The 22,646-nt window shown below is 35.6% G+C and overlaps 1 protein-coding gene across 8 annotated transcripts in view; it reads right to left on the reverse strand.

Annotated features, from left to right (window-relative positions):
• The window catches only part of LOC149085148 (silk gland factor 1-like), a 171,448-nt gene that overhangs the window by 80,827 nt on the left and 67,975 nt on the right, over positions 1-22,646 (reverse strand). For 4 of the 8 annotated variants that reach the window (XR_016192799.1, XR_016192801.1, XR_016192800.1 and 1 more), the window contains one exon: positions 1,203-1,390. The gene's annotated coding sequence lies outside the window, so the exon portion shown is untranslated. Of the gene's footprint in view, positions 1-1,202; positions 1,391-4,022; positions 4,173-11,387; positions 11,713-22,646 lie in introns of those variants that run through there. The other 4 variants (XR_016192798.1, XR_016192802.1, XR_016192807.1 and 1 more) reach the window with 4 other exon arrangements.

Consider the following 22,646-nt stretch of genomic DNA (forward strand, 5'->3'; position numbering starts at 1 on the left):
CTTACGGAACAGTAGAGTTCCCCTATTCGAACACTTGCAGAAACTAATGCCATGTCAGAAATAATAAGTCTGTTAAAGTTTAAAAATCGCGTCTTCTCAGTTCTCTGAACTTGAAAAATTAGTACGTTAAACTGGACAGGATTGCTCAAACGTACCTATACAGGCTGTTCCAAATTGTTTGCACAGTGGATATCTGTAACCGTTGAGTTTCGAAACATACTTTCAGTTACAAAGAGTTTTTAAATGAAGAGCAGTTAATTAAAATCTCAAAATTTTTTTAAGGGGGTCATATACATCAAAAAATAAAGAAATAAACTTTTTATACAGTTCTCGTGTGCTCAAAAACCCGATTAGAAAGTTGTTACCCTGTCTCTTATGAGACCAACATAAAACTTTTCACGTTTTTAAGTGCAATATTCACTGAGATATTCGAATTCGAAAAATGGAAAAATGGAGGAAATTTAGGAAAAACCGCGTTAAAGGCTGGTAAAACGGTTTTTCAGCATTTAGAACTGTTTTTCCCCAAATTTTCTCCGTTTTTCGAATTAGAATGTCAGTGAATTTTGCACTTAGAAAACACAATAAAACATTTTTTTTGTTGGCCTCAGAAGAGACAGATCAACAACTTTTTAAGTGGGGTTTTGAGCACACGGGGACTATTAAAAAGGTAATTTCTTTATGTTTCCATGTATACGCCCCTCAAACAAATTTTGAGATTTTAAGTAACTGCACATTATTTGAAAACTTTTTGTAATTGTATGATTCGAAATTCAATGGTTACAGAGACATCCGCTGTGTAAACAATTTGGGACAACCTGTTGTGTAATGTATAGTGTGTGTGTGTGTGTGTGTGCGCGCGCGCGCGCGCGCGCGTGTGTGTACTTCTGCATTGCGGTTGTGTGGTTATCGTGTTGAGCCAGCACCTCTTAGAGATAGAAGGCCTCTGCACTGTTTGTCATAAACGTCATTCAGACTACCTAGCAAGAGTTTGCCACATTTTGAAACACAGCATCCTATTTCGTTTCTTCTTGTTTTGGCGTAGAATCTTCCTGATTGGCTCACATATACCGCATAGGGATTGGATGTGGGGCATAGAAATCACCAATTCTGAGACCGATCATTTCTTTTCCTCACAACGATGATACTGGCACGAGCAGGGAATTTTTTTCCCTGAATATTCTGAGGGAAAATGAACTACTTACTGACGTCACAAGCCGACTGCGGAGGCCTTCTATTTCCAAGAGGTGCTGGTTGAGCTCACATTGGGAACGTTATAGTTCGGTCTCAGTGACAGCGATAAAGTCAGTGGAAGTTATTTTCTTGCGGTTTTCCATCTTGAAGGTGAACACTGTAGACGGTTCTATCAAAAATGTCCCTAGTGAGTAGTAAACTGTCAAAATGACGAAAAATTATTAATTTCAATATCAATTTGGAACCTACTGAAAAAATACATACCTATCACACACATCATTAAACACACAAAAATATTATGAAGCAAAATATCCCGACGTGAATCAAAACACAGGAGATTAACTGTAGTAAATTACCCCTACGGCAGTATACGTATAACACTTATACCACCTCTGGAAATGCGTACATGACTTCCAACCCTCCCCACTGGAAATGCGTATTTCACTTGCGTAATGCTGTACTTTGTAAAATAGCTAGTGCTATGCATTTTGAATCTATCTATATATATATTCATTTATTCGCCATTACTTTTTTCCCATACTCCTCAATGACCCATGGGATTCAACCCTGTTACCCCAGGATATGAAACCTATTGTTTTTATTTCACACTATAATTTTCTTCAGAGGGGCCGGGAAAAATCTTGGCCTGAAACTCACCAGAGATCCCGGTCTGGGGGCCGGTTTCCAGGATGAGTTTTTGAGCCACGTGTAACACCCCCCCCCCCCGTTCTTTCCAGATTCACTGGCTAGAAACCATTGCTCTGTGGCAATAGACTACTTTACCGCACACCGGTCACATTGGCATACAGCAATTTACTACCGATATAGTTGAGTCAGAAATGAAAGCGAAACCTATCGGTGATCACTTCAGGTTCAACGGGAAAGAACTTATTATTTATCTACTTTACCGCACACCAACTCCGGTCATATATCGACCATACGGCAATTTCCAACCAGAGGAGTTTGGGTGGGAAGTGAAGGCTCCATCCACATCGGTGGTCGCCCCAGGTTTGGTAGGTAAAGAATTTACTTCTAACGTTCTATGGATTCGAACCCATGGACCTTGATAGTAACCTTCATAGTGGAAGACAACCATCTTACTACGACGCCACTCGGGCGCGTGACAATAGACTGGCACATTGGAAATCTCTTCATTAAAATCCTCAGTGATGTGGACGACGCAAAGCACCAGCAATCTATTCAAGAATGCGACAAACCCTTCATTCATGAGTATTTGCTGCGGAACAATGCTCTTCGAAAAGCTACTCGGACTACTATAAATAGACTCGTAAATTTTCAGGGTTTCTTTTTTCTCTGTTTAATTTATCGACCCGTGTATGTGACAATAGGCGTAAGCAGGATTTTCTCGGGCGGGAGGGGGTTTAAAAATGTTTTCTTCTGTAGGAGATTTTATGACACTCTAGAGGGTTTTTTTAACACTATAATCTCGGCTCGGCTCCTCTTTGCGTACACCAATGTATATGTGACTACTATTTTTCTGACTGAATAAAAGGATTGCGACCCTGGGTTTCATAGAAACAATTGTTGATCTGGACCTAAACTCTGTAGAAAACAACCGGTACAATTCAAAACCACCCTTTGTAATAAAAAACCCGGATACACGTAAAGCTTCATATTTCTTATTCGAGATTATTTCAAAGCCAAATTATTCACAGATGAAAAATTATTATTCAAAGATTAACTTGAGTTTTATATTGGAAAGCTCAAACAAACATTTGAATATCCATACATTAATAATAATCACATTTTGTTGAAAAAATTCCAGATTTCATTCGTCAATATTTGTATTCATTCTCATAATCGTGGAAGAACTATGATTTTTGTTAGTATTATTTTTGCATCATGATTAGTAACTACACAGTGTGTGAGAAACAAAATAGACAAAAGCAATGTAAATTATAGGGGAAAAATGAAAACGTATTGCTTGTTTTCTGACATTGTTAACAAAATACATATAGCTGTTAATATTAGCCTCCAACGTCTCTGTAAAGGTTTGCTTTACATTTAATTCCTCATAAAGGGGCAAAAAAAATGTTTTTGCTTTTTTTTTTATTTTTTGCAAGCTCGTGCTGCAATAGCGACGTCGGTTTTTGTATACGCATAAGTAAGAGCTTTTACAGAAAGTTGCATGCTTTAACCAGCTGCGTATCATAAGCGTATATCCTTCTCTCATTGGAAGACTGCGTCATAAATTCTAGACAAAAACATCGCCATGTATATTCACCTGTTTCATGAGCTTCGTGAGCTAGTTAACCTGAACAAATAAAACGCCAGGGCGCGGAACTGCAACTGCAATCTTCTTTGTGCTAAGCGAAAAATTAACCTGCTCCCTCACAAAAATGTACAGGTACAAAGTCTATATCTCCTATATGAATTCTCAGACGTGAGATTTCCAGTGAATCTTTGGATCTGTATTTTTCCAAAACTTTTATTACTATATGCATAATAAAAATATTAAAATATGATACATATCGAAAGCTCTTGTTTTTTTTTTTTTAAAGTGGATGCACGTAACACAATAGAAAATTACATTATACTAGGATTTTTATTTGAGAAATTGAAATATAATAAATGTATTGTTAATTCCATCAGTAGAAATGGATCTGAATGTTTCGTGAAATAGTTTTTTTTTTACCATGTTTGTGTGGATTGTGAGAAAGTGTCTCTTATAATTTGAAATAGAAACTACATGGGTGAAATAGATTGCATTGATGTGAAAGGATTATCGTCAAATTTCTGTTAGACCTTAACAAAATCGGAAAAAAAGTTTTTTCTTATGTTTTCAAGTAATGAAAAAGTTCTATATAAACCTGTCAAGTTCTTTTTTAAATTCGTATCTTCATTCTATTTTTCCCGTGAATTCAACGGAGAACGTAAAGATTCACGCCCCGTGATACAATGACCATGACAATTATTTAGATCTGAGATGGTCTTAAAAAAGTTCATGCTTCGTTCAGCAGCGAAACACTGAATTGAATTGCCTGAATAAAATAAAAAGAAACATTTAAGAAATAAATAAACCAATCAGAACGAATAAAAAATCTTCAAAGATTTTATGGTTTCTGTTTTACTCACGGTCCCAATGACCAGACGTTAAGACTTCACTGTTTGGTCAGGGATCTCATACCCATGGTTCGCATGCGGTCTATAACAGCTAATAATGTGGACTAAAAATTAATTTTAAACTATTTTAAATAAATATTTTTAAAGTATTTTGAATACTGTCTTCGTATAGATTCCAAGTTCTTTACCACCTAAGAGTAAGGAAAAGAGCTCAGCTTTTTTTTTATTGGTTTGGACGACCATTTCTACTTTCACGTGTTTTCATCATTTATTATTTGTAAGGGGCTTAAAGCAGTTTTTTTTATCTAAGCACCTTCCATCTACCAAGATTATACTAGTGGCACTGCTTGTCACAATCGGAATATAAGGTTTGCATAGGGCAGAGATTCTTCATCTATGGGTCGCAACCCAAACGTGGGTCGCAAGAGCTTCTGATATGGCCTGTACAAATATTACATTGAATCAAGTAATAAATTCATTAGTTGCGCTACTGGTTTCAGGGGCATCTCAACGATTTCGATGACCTAGGCATAGCATCTTCAACCCGTTGTTTGAGAGCACCACGGTGCTCCCCGAAGCACCTCGAGTGCTCGATGCTCACGTCCGATTTCGTGCTCGCGAGCACTTGATCAACGTTCCAATTAAACACCTTGTACAAATTGTGTGTGTTCTAGGATTGAAATCATCCTGATTTCATTGCATTCGTATGTTGAACTTGCCGAAAAGAGTGTTCTTTTTTTGATGATGGATACAAGCAGTGCTCGCGACGAGAAAAAGGTCCAGAAATTTTTTGAGGCTCTTTTGAGCCATGATTTTATATATATTTTTGGGAGGAAGTCGGCAGTCTCAAAAAGGCATAAAATTACGCAATGCAAAGAATGCTGAAAAATAGTTGTACAAACATATGAATGCCGTGAATATAAATGAATGAAAATTCATAACTGGCGAGAAACTGAAATTAATGAAAGGCATGCTGTACATAATTCCAGAAGAGATGAAAATTACATCCAGAAAACTGCTTAAAGCAATAATTGAAAATTAATGATAAAAATTTTGAAGCCATGTTTGGATCGCGGCCCCGGCTTAAGTCCCATTGCGCCCCCCCCCCCCCTAACCTCCAAGACACCCAACTGGATTCGAAAAACCTAACAGTTTTGTTATTCAGGAATATCTGATAAACATTTTTAAATTCGAAGTGAACCCATGGGTTGCGAAATTGACTGCGTTGTCGATTTTGGGTCACGGCTAGAAAACGGCAAAAATCCCTGTTATATGGTATGGTACCTTGCCTGTGCCTGGTATACGCTTACGAGACGCAAAAAAACCTATCCTATGATCACACTACAAAAACAAAAAATAAAATATACATTTTTATATAAATACAATTACTGAATTTTCCTAAGATCGATCATTTTACTGCTAGAAACATTGAAATTTTTTTAGACTTCAGGGTCCAATGATTAGGGTTAAATACAAATAACAAAGTCATGGCTACAACAGGAAAAATTCCCAAACGTGATGGCTGATAGAAAACTCTGCGTGATAGGACTAATATAAGGACTGATAGAGGACTGCCTTTCAGAATTTACTCTAAACCAGGCATCTTCAAGCCGTTACTCGCGAGCACAACGGTGCTCCCTGAAGTAACCAGAGTGCTTGATACTTGCGTCCGATTTCACGCTCGCGAGCACTTGATCAACGTTGCAATTAAAACGCCTTGTAAAAATTGCATTCAAGGATTGACATCATGCTGATTTCATGCATTCGTATGTTAAACTTGCCATAAGGGTGCTCTTCTTTTGATGACGGGTACAGACAGTGCTCGTGACTGAAACAAGGTGGAACACCTCTGCTCTAAACTGTAGATCCCGGTCAGATTTTAGCGCTTGTGAGCATAAAATGAAGTTAAACGATATTAAACAAAATTATGTTTATATATATAATCATCTTCACTTCTCTCTGTTTCAAGTAAATATAACAAAAAAATATACATTTATATAGGGTACCACATATGTAACAGGGCGCATGGCATTTTACTGGCAAACCGTTGATTCTAGAGATATACTTCCAACTAGAAAAAGTTTCCGAATAACGTGTAGTACTCAGATATGCCATTCATGTTGCAAGGGGTTGCATAGTTATTACAATAAAAATAAAAAACTTTTTATATTGTTCCCGTGTGCCCCAAAACCCAATTAAAAAGTTGTTGCCCTGACTCTCAGACAAAGAGATTTCACGTTTCTAAGTGCAACACTCACTGACATATTCGAAATCGAAAAACGGAGGAAAGATGATGAAAAAACAACATTAAAAAAATTCAAATAAAACGGTTTATCCGCATTTAAAGCTATTTTTTTACCATGTTTCCTCCGTTTTTCAAATTATACATATTTAATATCTCAATGAATATTGCACTTAGAAACGTGGAATTTTTTTGTTGGCATCGGGGGAGACGGGGCAATAACTTTCTAATTGGGTTTTTGGGCACACGGGCGCAGTATAAAAAGCTATTTTTTCATTTTAATAACTATACAACCCTTTGCAACATGAATGACATATCTGAGTACTACACGGTATTTGGGTACTTTTTTCTCATTGGAAGTATGCCTCTAGGATCAACGGTTCACCAGTAAAATGCCATACGCTCTGTTATCTATGCACCCTGTATAATTAAACATATAAATGCTTTTATCATTTTTTAATTCTTGCTTAAATTATTTTGACGTAACTTTTTAAGATTTCTGTGGTTTGAGCAAAGGCGGCTGGAGCTCACTTGCCGCTTGGTTGTGGAGAATCATGTGCGGCACCTGATTCTTCGATTTTTTTATCCGTCCAAAGCCGTACAACATATTTTGCTTATCTATTTCGATCTATAAATAAACTTGACCATATGTCCCACTTAACTGTTCCGGTTTTTTGGTGCAGAGCTATTTTATCGTTCTCAATTATGTCTAACATCATTAATGCAATATCAGACATTAATTCTCGCAGACATTCTCTGTCTCGAGCAATCTGGTAAAATAAATGTGCCTATGTGCCGTGCCATCTTAACGCATGGGCCCACCCGAGAACGGCCTGGGGGTCTCAAGCGAAGAGGGACAAACAAAAATGAGGAATAGTTGAAATTTTGAAAAGAGTACACGTAAATTTGCTTGGTAGGGCCTCTGAAAAATCCCTTGGCCCGGGGGCCCATGGTGCTCTTAAGACGGCCGTGCCTGTGTGTAATTGAAAAAGGCCAACACTTTCACCGTTTATTGCAAATTCTAAGCTGTTTTAAACTTTTATTAAAGGTAATGTTTCAATTCATAAGTTTAATTTATTATTTTCTGTTAAATAGTTCATATTCATTTTAAAAAAATATTCGTAAACTATAATGTGCGATAATTTTGAAACACCCTGTATAAAACTCGATAACTTCGTATCCCCTCCGTTAAATGAAAGACGTTTTATTTCTTGTATTTTTCTTATGGTCTCCTTAACTCTCTCTCTCTTCTCCTCTAAGTGTCTCTGTCATCTTTTGTTCCAAACTAAACGAATAACGAATTTTTATTTTTTCACCCAATTTCCATGCTCCCTATTTGAATACTCATATATTTAGCCACTTGAGAACAAAAGGACGTGAACTTTAGTGGCGCCATCTTCCGATTCTCTGGTTAATCAATATTTTTGTGGTTCTTTCCTCTCCGTTCTCCGAAGATACCTACTTAATGGTATCTTGGGATTAGAGAAAATGTCGATTTCTTTTTTTTTTATTTCAGCAAACTTGTTTAAGAAAACTTCATTATTCTAGGATGGATCGGATAACGGGTATCTACTAATGTCGTTATACGACGAACGAAACTTCATCAATTAAATAACAATTTAGACGTTGCTAATTTCTGCAAGTGATGCATCACCAAGAGAGCGGATTTGAAAAACAAAAACAAGAAAAAGTTGAGTGCCATTTAAGTGATTAAATCTTTAGTCGAATGTTGTTTCCCTTAATTACAGCTCACTGTATATTTATGCTAAAAGACAATAGGAATCCGCATAGTAAACATACTTAAAAACAACTGTTTTCTAAACACAATCTCGAAACCCTCAGAGATCATCGAGGTTCCAAACAACTGGAACTTCAACACGTGTAATCTTGAACTAATTAAATATAAATTAATGTTACTTTAATGACTATATAAAAACTATCCATCTATTACTATACAGAACAATATTCATCTATCTCTATATCAGAGGTTCTTAACCTGTGGTTCGCTGGGGCTCCTGAGATGGGGGGGGGGGGGTCGTACGAACCGGGCTCTAAATATATTTGTTGCACCACTGTTTTCAGAAGCATCTCAACGATTTCGGTGACTTGAGCTAGGATTTTGTATACAGTATTTTAGGGGGAAGTCGGTATCTCAAATGGCACGGTATTATTGCAGAATACACAGAGTGAATGAATTTCAGAATTTAGGAAAAAGAAATAATTTCAGAATTAGTGAAAATTTTCAGAATTTATGAAAAAGAAATAGTTTCAGAATTTATGAAAAAGAAATAGTTTCAGAATTTATGAAAAAGAAATAGTTTCAGAATTGATGAAAATTCAGAATTTACGAAATAAATAATTTCAGAATCAGTGAAAATTGTGAATTTAGGAAAGAAATAATTTTCAGAGTAAGTTAAAGCTTTTAATAATTTGGGTGCCCCTTCTTGATTCAAGTCCCTAGGCTCAGCCGTTGTTGGCCAGTCTGCCAGACTCCATGGACTGATTTCACTATACTTTCGAAAACCATACATATTTGTTCATCACAAATATTCAAAAAGAATTTAAAAATTTGAAATATAATTGGACTGATGGGTCGCAAAGTTGATCATGCTGCGGATTTTGGGTCGCTGCTGAAAAAGGTTGAAAACCCCTGCTCTATATGTTTCATAATTTTAATCCATCAATAAAACCTATACATACTTGATACATACAGGGTGTTCCAAGAAGAATGTTCTAAATGAATAAAACTTCTATGGTTGATTCTACAATTACAGAAAAATATCAACAAATATGTTTAGTCTGGTGAATTAATAATTGGAGGATATATCATAATTATATTTTTTATGCGGCCTGTAGTCTAGGAAATTTTAATTCGTAGAATTTACGCCTGTCTTCTTCATACCGAAAAAAATTTGCTAAACTCCGTAATATTTGGATGAAAATTCGTCGAGATATCGACGATTGAAATTCTTGATTTTGCCACTTTTTACGATTCGCTCCGTTTTGAAATAGAGATACATAAAATCAGGTGAAAGTTTAAAAATCGGCAATATCTAAATCATCGTTTTATAGAAGAATTTTCATTCAAATGTTACAAGAATTTTTTCATTAGAATTAAAAGTCATACAAATTTTACTGATTGACTCATTTTCTTAAATTGAAGGTTACATAAAAATTTTAATTTTCATATTTCACCAATTATTATATTACGGGTGTGTACTCAATATCCAATTTTTAGCCGATATTTTTAAGAATTTTAATTCAATTTTGGAATCAAACATAGAATAGAATGAAACACCCCAATCAATAAACATTTAGAAAACATTAGAAACACTTAAAGAAGCTAAAGAAAAGTACTAAAGCACTAATGTGCATTTTTGAGTACAGCAAAACCTCGCTAGAACGATACTCGATATAATGATAAATCCCTCTACAATAATATTTTTTTCAACCCTTGTTTGGAAATCTCTATAGTTCAATGTTAAATTCCTCTCGCTAGAACGACATCTTTTACTACGATAAATCCATCTATAACGATATTTTTAGGAGATTTTTGAAAAACCCCCACACACACAAGCAACGATGTTTATTTATAATTTACTCAAATTCATTTTGAATTTAATTTTAACTTCGTCTACTAACATCGGTAAATTCGCTCCACAGTGTCACTGAAAGCGCTAAAGAAGTTATTGCTCTATTGCTACTTTCTCTGTAAGACAAAAAAGTGCAACGCGTTAAACAAGTTTACAGGGGCAATGTATGTAACTGTGAATTTTATTGATCAACTATATATAATCAATTGAAATTTTTCACGGCGAATAAATACATGAAAGCACATTTTCTGATGGCATACTAATGATGCCGATTTTGAAAAGATGACAATAATAGCATAAATTTGATGACACGTGAGCATAATGTTTCCTCTCGATATATAACGATAATCCCCTAGAGCGATTTTTTTCTTTGTCTACAGAGTACCGTCATATCAAGGTTCCACTATATTTTATACGTCACACGTGACAAAAAAGTTACACTTTTCTTGAATTCCTTATCAATTTAGTAAATATGTATCTAAATATAATTTTTTTTCAGTTTTAGATGCTTTGAAACCTCGATATAACGATATTCTGCAGACCAAGAAAAAAAATTGTTGTAGAGGGATTATTGTTATATATCGAGAGGCAGAATTATGATCACATGTCGACAAATTTATGCTATTTTTGTCATCTTTTCTAAATCGGCATCATTAGTATACCATCAGAAAATTTGCTTTTATGTATTTACTAGCCGTGAAAAATCTCAATTAGTTGATCAATAAAATACACATTGCATGCATTGCCCCTGTAAAGTTGCTTAAAGCATTGCACTTTTGTTTCTTACACAGGAAGTTTTTGTGGCAATAACTTCTTTAGCAATTTTGTTTCTCTTAACGCCGCTCGTTCAATTGTATTAACTTCTTTAGCGCTTTCAGTGATACTGTGGAGCAAATTTACCGATGTTATTAGACGCCTTCAGAAGAACGAAAAAAAGTGACGAGGTTAAAATTAAATTCAAAACAAATTAGAGCAAATTATAAATAAATATCGTTTTGTAGCGGTTTTTCAAAAATCTCCTAAAAAATATCGTTATAGAGAGATTTATCGTAGTAAAAGATATCGTTGCATCGAGAGGAGTTTAACATTGAACTATAGAGAATTCCAAAAAAGATTCGAAAAAAAATGTTGGTGTAGAGGGATTTATCGTTATATCGAGTATTGTTGTAGCGAGTTTTCACCGTAGAATGAACAAATATTATTGGAAATTTTTACATGGGGGGGAAAAAAAAGGTAATTATTGAAGAGAAGGAACAAAATTAAAATTGATACCATACCCAAGCAAGCAGGTATTCCGCACTATGTAAGTAAGCTTGATAAAAGGTTGTACTGTGTGTGGATTATTTCTAGAATAAGCGCCGTTGATATGGGACGGAAGGCACGCGGCCGATGATGGTTTTGGCTGCCGCTAAACCGGGAATGATATCTCCGAGAAAGAAGCGACGGCCGATTTCGTCGACAAGACTGGCCGATGCGTGGTTTGTTGAGCTCCACCGACGTCTTTTCCGTTCTGTACATATTTGGCGGTGCAATATTTACATATTTGTTCAAAGGTAAAAAGTGTACTATAAAGCTTTGCTTGCTTGCCTGTGATACCAGCAGCGCTTGTTATTGATAGTGTGACCTCGACGACTCGCATATACCCAGTTTAAACAAAGATAGAAAGAGAGCCGTGATCTCTCCACACACATGTACAACACTCGCTAAAAAATATTGGACATGAGATTAACACACACATTTTCTCTCTCTTTCTCTTATTTTATTTATTTATGTATGTGTATTGTTGTTATTTAAAGATAATATACCGTTTTTAATGTGGTATGGATAAATATTGTTTTATTTAAATTTTTTATTTTTATCTCTCTCTTATTCGTTGTTTCAGTACGAAAATACTCCGGGATTTATAACTTGACACGGGTTAAACATTAACTGTTATGATACATTATGATAGATGAGTATAATTAATTTTCTTTATTTTTGTTTCAGCCTTTCACTGTAGTAGCAGCCTGATATTGTGAGGCGGTGTACAGGCTGTGTGTACGTGTTATGCAAAAAAAATGTATCTCTAGCTCAAAATTTGATGTTTGCAAAATCAAAATATTTCATTTTAGCATTCAGATTTGTTATTTGGATGACATCTGGGGCAAACAGAAAAAAAATCACATTTTTTATAATAGATAAGTATAGTATGTTTATAAAATGCTCAAGATATATAGAAACCTACCTATATATGCTTATTATTAGATTTGAGCATTCGGTTTAACTACACATAACTTTGATGTACTTATCTTACTGATGTATCAAAGGATTCTTTGTTGTTGCCACATTAAGTTTACGTGCTATATGCTCAATAAATATGTTGAAAGAATTACTATAGTATTTAGCTGTGTTATCAACTCAGCTAGAGATCGGAGACTGAACTGAACCCTAAAAATATACACGCTATATTAACCCATTGACGCCGGTTGGCAAGAAAATTTTCCATACCAAATTTTAATTTTTTCTCGTTCCCAATAAATGGTGGGAGTGGTTCCACTCGGTGTTTTTCTTTTTTTCTAAAAATCAAAGTCGTCTTTAATGTGTTAAAATAGTTCATTTGCTAGTTCTTTGAAAATTATTTTCTGGTATTGAAATGCTAAGAAAAAATTCAAAACTTTATGAGTTTATTACTCTCAAAAATCGAAACATTTAGCTTAGGGGTTCTCAAAGTGTTCATCGCGGCTCTTAGGGGTGTCGCGGTGAACTGGCGGTATCGTTGTGGGCATTTTTAGTGTTTGAGGTGGTTATTTTGTAGTCTATTCTGGGAGTTAAACGTTATGTCAACGGAGCCACGGCGAAAAACGTTTGATAACCTCTGATTTAGAGAAATGTATCAAGAAAATCAAGCTTCTCGGTATAGACTAAATAAGTTCGTATCACTCCCATAATACTAAAAATAACGATGAATTTTTACTATGAAACTGATTAAAACCCGCAGTAAAGTCTCAATTTAATCATAAGCTCGATGAGTTTATTGAGAATTAACTCAACAGCCATCTCGGCAGTTAGAGCTGGTATCTTTTAAAAACTTCAAACAAAACCAATTAAGTTAAATTTAATGAACTATATTCGGCACTCGCATCAATACGAATGAAAGATCATTACATAAATGTCGACGTTCCAAAAATCTTTCGAATTTTCTTTCCAATACTTTAACCTTCTATCTCAATGGACGTTACATTGGCAAGAGTGGGATACGGTAGTTACACCACTGATATGGGTGCAGATTTTCATACGGCAGGTAATAAGACCACAAGAAAGTACGGTTTTCTAAAAGAATTATTATTACATTCAAAACACTGTGGCAACAAGTATATATAGTGTGATCCTCTAACTAATAATTTTTATTCTTCGAAGGGTCCACGAGGAATAATTATTCAACCAACTAAGGCAGAATTCAAAACCCAACTGGCAATTTTTAATTAAATTTCCGGGAGTTAAAAAATAAAAAAAAAATTGGTATGTACGTATATGGAGATCGATAGCGTGTTTGGTCGTAGAGCGAGAGAGATGGTTGGTTGGTGTGAGAGAAACGAACGCGACCATGAAGCAGAAGCAGCGCATATCTCATACAAAGCTGAAGGTAACAAGCTGGAAGTCATGTTGGGCGTAAAGACTGCAAACAAAGATTTCAGCGAAGGAAAGGATCTTTGGAAGACGATGACGAAGACGCAGCGCTGCTTTCCTTTACACAGATAAGATTATCATCTATCTCTTGAGTGTAACTCTGCTCTTGTGTGTGTGTCTTGCTCTTTATAAGAGAAGAAGAAGATGTGGGAAGAAGAGAAGGGCTTTAAACGAAGATAAATAACATTCGCGAAAACCAATTTCTGTCGCAAAGGTTTTCCCCGCGCTTCATTTCCTTTGCCCTAATCAACAGAAATGAATAAACAGTTTCTCATCTCCCTGATTTGCGTTTTCACGTACACCTATTTGCTAAAGCCTTTGCGCTCCCTCTGTTTATAAGTTCGTTAGTATAAAGTGTGATTTCCAACGGCTTATTTTTCTCATTGATGCGTTCCTTAACACATACTCGAGTTTTGACTCCTCTTATAACCGGTAGAGTATTTAAACTTTTCAAATACAGCGACAGATACGCCGATGTACTGCTACATCGAGTCCACCACATTTCATTCATATAAATCAATATTTGTTCGAAAGAAGACGCGTGAATTCGGTAGTCAATATTTCCAACATTAATCCTTATAATATGCAGTGATACCTCGGCTAACGGATGACTCGGTTTACGAATTTTTCGGCTAACGAAGATTTTGTTTCGTGATTTTTCTACTTCTGCTAATGAATACGGATTCCGATAACGAACACTTCAGTCGATACGGATGCTCGCACTAACATGAAACAGCCGCGTTGTGAACTGAATTTCGGAACCAATCATCACACATCAGAACTATTGTCACTCTCAGGACCGATTAACTCATGTCCACCTCAGAATCTTTTTCCAGGAGAAGAGAGATGTAGGCCTACCTACGCTTCTTTTTTTTCTAAAAGTTTTTGAATCATCTCATGTAAAATAAAATATTTAGCTAATAGAAATGCATTAGAAAAAAAAGAACCTATGTTTTCAAAGCACGCGTTCTTTCAGTGCAAGACTCTTAGCATCAAACTGAACAGTCTGGACATTTTAGAAGCTATCTTTTCCATTTGCATGTATCAGACACCGGAATAAGCTGACCAAATCAAAAATGGACCAACGAAATTGACTGGGTTGTGTCAACACCTGCTTTAAGTCTACTAAAGCTGGTGTTGGTTGTGTACATGGTGTAAAATGCAAAGATCTTTCTTCAGTATAGTATCTCATGTACTTGTAATTTCTCATTTGTCCAATTTCAAAACTGTTCACTATAGCCCTTGGCCAGTTTTTGTCTTTTTTTATAGCAGTCCTTCGGCGTTTTAAAAAAAATTCTTTAAACTTTCAGCAGTACCTGGAACGAATTAAATGAGTTTAAACAGAAACGTATGGGAAATCACGTTCGGTTAACGAAGATTTCAGCTAACAAACGTTATTCCGGAACGAATTATCTTCGTTAGTCGAAGTATAACTGTACACGATTTTCACACTTACAGCTTTTTCTCACTTTTTTGCACTCACTGTGTTGTGATTAAGCAACACCATGCGTTATAGATTTAAAATAAATCATTTTTGCGTTATAAATAGTTTACACCTTTACGCATTACCAATGAAAGCATTGTATTCTCGCAATATGTTAAAGCGCTTTGTTGAATTCAGAGTTATAACACACCAAAAGATGTATAGTTTTGCGGTTCGGGTTTACTTTGGTGTTTTTCATTACATATAATGCCATCTGATTTTTGTATATCAGCCAGATTGACTTAAATGTACAAATTGGTTCACGTGACTTCAACCAAATCCCGCTCTAACCGAATGAAGAACACTAGCATGATTGTGGATTCTATTGCGATCACAATTCTGTGGTTTCACTTCATATCTACTCTGTAATGGAAAGTTTACGCCATGGCATTGTTGGCAATGTGGTCTCCCAAGGTACCTGCTGAAATTCTCTATTGAATTCAATAGCGTCAGGGTGCTAGATCACGCCTTTGCGAGAGCAGTTTTAAGTTGATTTTTTATCAAGTAACGATGCCATATGCATAATTTTGATATTTCAGTGTAGCGTGAATAATACTTAGATTTGAAGTCCCCTCTTGTATCAACGAAGTAAGCAGAAGCATGCGGTACTCTAATCTTTAGTGTATATGTGTGTGTGGAAGTGAATTTTTGAAGAAAACTTTGAAAAGTGTTTAACCAAATCTGGGTGGATAACTGATTAATCATAAGTATAATAACACAGCACAGCATGTCGTCAGCATAATATAGTTCACGAAAAATTATTATTTTTGACAAAAACAATTTTTTAGGTTTTCGTGACATATTAGACGTATGTTGTTAATAAATATGTTACGGTAAATGTTATAAATCGGTGATTATGTATGCATAATAACCGGAAATAATGCATAATTTCTGAATAAATCACTTTAATTCAACCACTTATTAGTTTCCCTCGTACGTGATGGATGACACGTATTCCGCCATAAAAATGAAATTAAAATAAATTAGAAGAAGTCAAGAGAAACAAAACATTGAGATGGAACATGGTGTCGCAAACTCCGTTGAGAGGGTGAAAGTCGCGAAAAACGCACGCATATTTGGACGTCACGCTGGAACGACAAAAAGTACAATAATAACTACAAAAATATTTATTTGATTAATTATTATAAGAGTTGTTGGAAGTGGCAGCCGCTGATCATTACAGAGTCTACAACGATGTAAAAACGATTCCCGGACGCGCTCGAAGATACCAGGTATGCTTTTGATGTCTGCCGCAGCGACAACCATCCGCGCTATGAGATCCTCCGGCGTATCCACGGGCGTCGCATAAACGAGTGATTTAAGGTGACCCCGATATGGTGAGTACGTCAGATATGATGAGCGAACCGATGAACGCGTTCAGTGATCAACTGACATCCACCTTTCGTCTCCTCTGGACTGAGAGCCTGCATGCGTTTTTAGCGATTTTGACCCTCTCAACGTGGTTTGCGACACCATGTTCCATAGCAATTTTTGTTCCTCTTGATGCCTACTAACAACCCTCTGAGTGTGTTGGTCCATTACCAGAACACCCTGTACATAAAAGCCATAGTAGTATTCAGTATACTAGTATGCAATAGTAATGTGCACATCACTTAAGCGAGCATATATATATATATATATATAGAGAGAGAGAGAGAGAGAGAAAGGTAATTTAAAAATATGTATATACATATAAATCGATACACACGCACACAGTATGTTAACAAATAGCACAGTAGTAGATGTTATTTTGCAAGAAAAAAAGGAGAAAAGAGAGGATTTAAAATAGGGGGAAAAAAAAACTGGATGAAATATCCCCGAACTGAGGAATAGAAAAGAAAACCATGGTATGGATGGGGGATAACAGAATGGAATGTAAGAGAAATGAAGAGACTGAGTGAGTGGTTGGACGGATGGATGGATGAGGCAGAGAAGAACTCAATTAAAAACGTGGCTAATGAATTTCGGGATGTGCCGCCTCAGGGAATTCTAAAGACGACAATTAGAAAACTTTAGTTTTCAAAGAGAAGAAACTGACTGTGGCAGGGTAGAAAAGAGAGTAAAAGCGTGGAATGTACGGGGGCTTATTTCGTAACGGTAAGTGCAGAAAAATTCTCATTGCATTACTTTTGGAAAGATTGAAAGAAGGCAGAGGGTGGAGAAAAATTAACATCGTCTTTTCTTCCCTGCACCTTGAATAGAGAAGCTCTACAAGGATTTAAAACCACCTTCAGGCGCATTAGTTATGGGTAAGTCCCTAAAGCTGCAATCTTCGAACTCTAGTTTTTTTCCCTCTTTCTTTGAAACTAATAAAAAAAATTTATGTATGTAGGTGGCACGTATTATTCTTCTTAAGGCAAAAAAAAATTCATTAATTTTATGGACGTACATTACCTCAAGAGAGAAGAGAGAGTTCATCGTTTCATGAGATGGTGGTTTAATTTAAAAAAAAATACGTCGATATAAAAACCAAGAATAAAATAATAACATGTATGAAATGTATTATTATCGTTGAAATATATTATCTCAAAACATCTCTAGCGTCACTCTGACTAAAGAAAAAAAGCTGTCAGATAAATCCGGAATGCGAAACTAATGAGTATTAACCATTAGAATTAATCAAGGCTGTCTGTACCATTATTATCACAAAAAATGAGTAACTTTGCCTGGTTTTAATTTATACAAAAATTGCCACGTTTTTAAGACAAATAAATTACACTGGTCGAATGGTCGACGCGTTTCGGCTCTTCAATGGAGAGCCGTCATCAGGACCTCGTGGTCAGAACTCACACGAATGAAGAGTGATGTTTACGTCTGGTCGTCCGAAGAGTTCGCCTTTGTATTTGCTGCGTCCGAGTGGTCTTTGGATGCGAATTGGGGAGCCATCTGTTGTAAAGTGTTGAAAGTTTTTTCACGACTGAGGTTAATAAAGCCTGTCCAAGCTGACGAAATAGGTGGTGTGTTTCTTCCATCATTAACATGCCAGAATTTCCTCGTTAATGATGGAAGAAACACACCACCTATTTCGTCAGCTTGGACAGGCTTTATTAACCTCAGTCGTGAAAAAACTTTCAACACTTTACAACAGATGGCTCCCCAATTCGCATCCAAAGACCACTCGGACGCAGCAAATACAAAGGCGAACTCTTCGGACGACCAGACGTAAACATCACTCTTCATTCGTGTGAGTTCTGACCACGAGGTCCTGATGACGGCTCTCCATTGAAGAGCCGAAACGCGTCGACCATTCGACCAGTGTAATTTATTTGTCTTAAAAACGTGGCAATTTTTGTATAAATGTACCATTATTGTTCTAAAAATGTCTTTGCCAGAAGTTGAAATATTAGAATTTATAATATTTTTTGTTTTGGAATTTTTAATTTTTGATATTTGTGTAGAAATAGTATATGGTAATACATAGAATACAAAGTATGACTCGAAATTTTTAGTTCGGCCACTTAGATATCTAGTACCTAGATTGAATCTCAACTCGTACTCGCCATTTCACGCAACCATTCAAATAACAATTAAGCATTAATCTGTGAACGAATGCCCATGATGATCAGCATAAATAAAATCTCATCCAATATGTAATTAACAAATCATCATTCGTGTATGATAATCATAGTATTTTCCCGATTACGACTCAATCCACTCATATTACCAAATCATAGTATCAATTTTACTTGTCAGAAAAAGTGTTCCTAGATATGCAGTATGTACATACTGTACACATGCATGGCGATTCTAAATTCATGGGGAAAACTTTAAGAGGTGATACGACACCTGAACAAGCGTTTTTGATCATGGAATGTGCTTTGAAATCGCAATAGCAAAGGCGGTAGAGGGTGTTTTTAGAGAGTGCTCAACTGCACTTCACCAAAAGCAAATGCCATATTTTTCAGACGGATTTGCTGCGATATGTGCTATCAACCATTACAGAGTGCATATACATATTTGGACTGGATTGAAGTTTTTTATTGATACAAGGACAATCAAGTTTATGCTGCGCCAAACAATAATCAAGCAGTATAATGACTTGTGGTAGAATTTGCGTTACCCAAGTTTCACCATAAATAGGCTTACCACATTCCAATATCCTGCACCCTCGAATGGTTGATTGCACTCATTGCAGCAAATCTGTCACAAAAATATGGTATTTGCTTTTGGAGAAATGCTCTTATGGTGCTCTCTCTCTCAAAAAAAAAAAAACCACCCTCCTACCGCCTTTGCTACTGACATTTGACCATACATTCTATGACCAAAAATGTTTGTTTAGGAGTCTTATATCACCTCTTAAAGTTGGTCCCATGAATTTAGAATCACCCTGTATGTACAGTATTTACAGTATGTACATATCACAAGAATATTTTTACAAAAATCTAAAAGACAAGATGCATTCAGGACATCATTCACCAAATACTAGAGTCGAGAAAGACGGGAAAAAATTCTACATTATTTCAATGTAGAGAAAGAGAGATATACGGAGAACGCTGTAAGCAAAACTACGAGTTTTTGTTTATTTAAATATAAAAGCATAAAAGTATACAAACTTTATATATGAAGCTTTTTCTTTCTCTGCTTCCAAAGGCAATAAGGAAAAAAAAAAGTAAAATAAAATAAATCGCCTTCTGTGCTTATATATTCCTTTCTTCTGCTGCAATTCTTGTATTTTTTAACATTTGGTTGGTGTGTGGCCTGCGGCGAATAATCCTGTTACTCGGAAAAGCTTTAATCCATTTAAATGCTTCCGTACGGCGCCTAAAGAATTGACGTATAAAAAAAAAATGAAGTCCTGTTCTGCACGAACTTAATGCACGGTGAAACTAAGAGTTGGGTGAAGAACAGGAGGTAAAAATTGGGGCAAAAATGACGCCCTTTTTCTCCATCCCACCGAATTTTTTTTTGTTTTGTTCGTTCTCACCTTCATTGCATATTCATTGATCAACCCAAAATACAGTTCGTGAAAAATAATTCTCCTCAACACACACACACACACACACACACACACACACACACACACACAATAGCGAGCAATTCCGAGAATTATGATTGGCAGCTTATTACAACGTGTTAATGTTGGCTGTTTGGCCCGGATTATAGGATATAGTAATCCATTTACGAAACATCATTGAATAATTATTAGTATTGTGTTCGTATTTTTGATAGGATTTTTCCTTTTTCTATTTCCATATATTGATTGAATTCGCTGCCAATCAGAAAAAGAGGGAGAGGAAAAATATGTATGCGTGATACATTGATCTTGTTTTTGTGATTTTTCACGTAGTTTTGTAAAAATAATCGAAAAAAAAATTTTTTTTTTGAAAAGAACAATACTGATAATTTGATTGAAATTAACAATTTTTGTAATCGAATCTTATTTTTGATATTAAGCCTAATTAGGAATCAATGTCTCACTGTTATGCTCATCTAATTTATTATTAATTTGAATTTATTGAATCCCGATTAACTCATTCTTGACCGCTCCTCCAATTCATGATCAAATTGCATAATTATTTCATATATGATAATTGGTAACTTAAATAACACATTTAAGAAATTTCAAAAAAATTTGATATTAATTTAGAATATTTTTCTTTGTCATTAATGTAAATTTCCAATCAATTAGCTTTTTAATTAATATAAATTAATTAACTTTACTTAATTAAAATAATTGGTAATCATAATTTTTTGAGAAATCACATGTATCATGTGGCAAAAGAAATTTATGAGATAAAAACTATATTTTTCTATTTTTAAAAAAATTATTTCTGTTTATGGTCATGAAAAAAATTTCCAGATGGAAAATCAGGATAAAATTTCCAAAAAATTTATTTTCGAAAAAAGCCATAAAAGATTAAATTTCTTTGTAAACAAATGTTTAAAAATTCTGCGGCACTCTCTCATTAGACCTCTTAATTTCCAAAAATGTTAATTTCATACAAAAATTTGTATGAAAATTAATTAAAAAATTTTTTAAGCAAAACGTTACGCAAATGCAACGTCAGTCAGAAATAAAATTGATGGGTATAAAATTTTGAGAAATTATATATATATATATATAATAATTTATATTATTATATTATTATTTTTATAATATATATATATAATTATATAATATATATATATATATATATATATAGAGAGAGAGAGAGAGAGAGTTATGGATTTAACATGCATCAGAAATATATATATATGTGTGTGTGTATATATACCGGGTGATTATAAAAAAAACTATCCCGACATATGGGCCCCTAACTATCATACCATTCACAGAAACTGAATGAAATTTTGACATAAGGTATTTTGAGGTATGCGCTCAAGAATGATGTGGAAAACAACAGTGTCACTCTAACAGTTACGGTTACAGTGAGAAAATTTCGAAAATATCAAATGGCAACACCAAGTTTTTGTATTGGAATGCGATCTCCATACTTAAAAACACTAAATAGCGTTGGAATGGCACCTGTAGCACGAAAATCCCCGGAGCTAGGCAAGGAAAAAGTAAAAAGGACTTTGCCGTGCACCAGAGCATTAATGTTCGTTTCATTCGTCACACCGTTTCTTCGGCTGAGATCCCAGCCTGATTAGTCCCCCACAAAACGAGAAGAAGAAACCAAGAAATGAAAGACTACGTAAGACACAGTCATGACTGACGTCGTCACGCTAGGTGAAAGAAAAGGTACTGCGAAATGCGAGCCACGTATGTTGCTTTCTGCCATTCCGAACAAGATGCCGCTTTCAGGGAAAGAACGTGGGGAAATCGTAAAGATTTATTACCTGAATGGACAAAATGCCGCAGAGACATTGCGTGTTTACCGCAGAAACCATGGATTACGGCGAGGCCCGTGCACTGTCAAAGCTGTACGGGAATTGATTCATAAATTTGAAGAAACTAGTTGCACATGCGATCGACCTCAGTCTGGACGACCTACCGTTCCCGTGGAAGCTGTTGCAGAAGTTCATCAGACGATAAGCACAGTTCGTCCCGCAAGTGCACGCGGTGTTTCACGTGTTTTGAATCTGCCGAATTCAACTGTCCGCAAGATTCTGCGCTCTGTTCTAAACATGTTTCCGTATCGATTCCAGCGTGTCCAGATGTTGGAAGCGGGAGACTATCAATTACGGCTGGATTTTGCGAATCAATTCCTTATCCGGTACGATGAAGATAGCAGCTGGCCTTTACGAATTCTGTGGACAGATGAGGCGCATTTCTCGTTAACTGGTAACGTGAATTCGAAAAATTGTGTGCACTGGGCAGACAATAATCCACATGATGTGCTTGCATGTCCATTACACGAGGAAAAAGTGACTGTGTGGTGTGGTATAACGAGTACGTTCATCCTCGGCCCTTACTTTTTTGAAGAGGTTACTGCCGGTGATCTGC

This window comes from Pholcus phalangioides, unplaced genomic scaffold (assembly GCF_987345545.1).
Source record: "Pholcus phalangioides strain wild (caught in Gottingen) unplaced genomic scaffold, Ppha-v1.0 ptg000007l_1, whole genome shotgun sequence".
Classification (NCBI taxonomy): Eukaryota; Metazoa; Arthropoda; class Arachnida; order Araneae; family Pholcidae; genus Pholcus; species Pholcus phalangioides.